General features: G+C 40.8%; 1 pseudogene; it reads left to right on the top strand.

The window, feature by feature from the left end:
- LOC105537621 overlaps positions 1 to 926 on the top strand; it is an 8775-nt pseudogene that overhangs the window by 578 nt on the left and 7271 nt on the right.

Below are 926 nucleotides of genomic sequence, written 5' to 3'. Positions count from 1 at the left end.
TCTTTCCCCTCAAGAGGCCGTTCACTAAGCCTGCTCTTGTGGAATTTGCAAAATGATATTTGGAAGCCCATAGAGGTCTGTGGTGAAAAAGAAATATCCTCAGAGAAAAATTGAAAAGAAGCATTCTTAGAAACTGCTTTGTGATGTGTGACTTCCATTCACAGAGTTACATCTGTATTTCGTGGATCTGTTTGCTAGCCTTCTTTCTGTGGAATCTGAGAACTGATATTTCGGATCCCTATGAAGACTATAGGGCCAAAGGAATTATCCCACTTAACAAAGAGAAAGAAGCTCTCCGAGAAACTTATTTGGGATCTGTGAAATCATCTCACAGAGTTACAGCTTTCCCCTCAAGAAGCCTTTCGCTAAGCCTGTTCTTGTGGAAATTGCAAAGTGATATTTCGAGGCCCATAGGAGGCTACGGTGCAAAAGGAAATATCCTCAGATGAAATCTGGAAAGAAGCTATCTGAGAAACTTGTTAGTGTTCTGTTAATTCATCTCACAGAGTTACAGCTTTACAATCAAGAAGCCGTTCTCTTAGCCTGTTCTTGTGGAATGTGCAAAGTCATATTTGGAAGCCCATAGAGGGCTATGGTGTAAAAGAAAATATCCTCAGAGAAAAACTGGAAAGAAGCTTTCTGAGAAACTGCTTTGTGATGAGTGACTTTCATTCACAGAGTTACACCTGTATTTCGTGGATCTGCTTGTTAGCCTTATTTCTGTGGAATCTGAGAACTGATATTTCGGGTCCCTTTGAAGACTATAGGGCCAAAGGAAACATCCCACTTCACAAAGAGAAAGAAGCTCTCTGAGAAACTTCTTTGTGTTCTGCGAAATCAACTCACAGAGTTACAGCTTTACCCTCAAGAAGCTGATCCCTATGCCTGTTCTTGTGGAATTTGCAAAGTGATATTTGGAAGCCCAT

The sequence above is a fragment of the Mandrillus leucophaeus genome, unplaced genomic scaffold (assembly GCF_000951045.1).
Source record: "Mandrillus leucophaeus isolate KB7577 unplaced genomic scaffold, Mleu.le_1.0 Scaffold1766, whole genome shotgun sequence".
NCBI classification, from domain to species: Eukaryota; Metazoa; Chordata; class Mammalia; order Primates; family Cercopithecidae; genus Mandrillus; species Mandrillus leucophaeus.
Note: the sequence above shows the minus strand (reverse complement) of the source record. Positions and strands in the feature narration are given on the sequence as shown.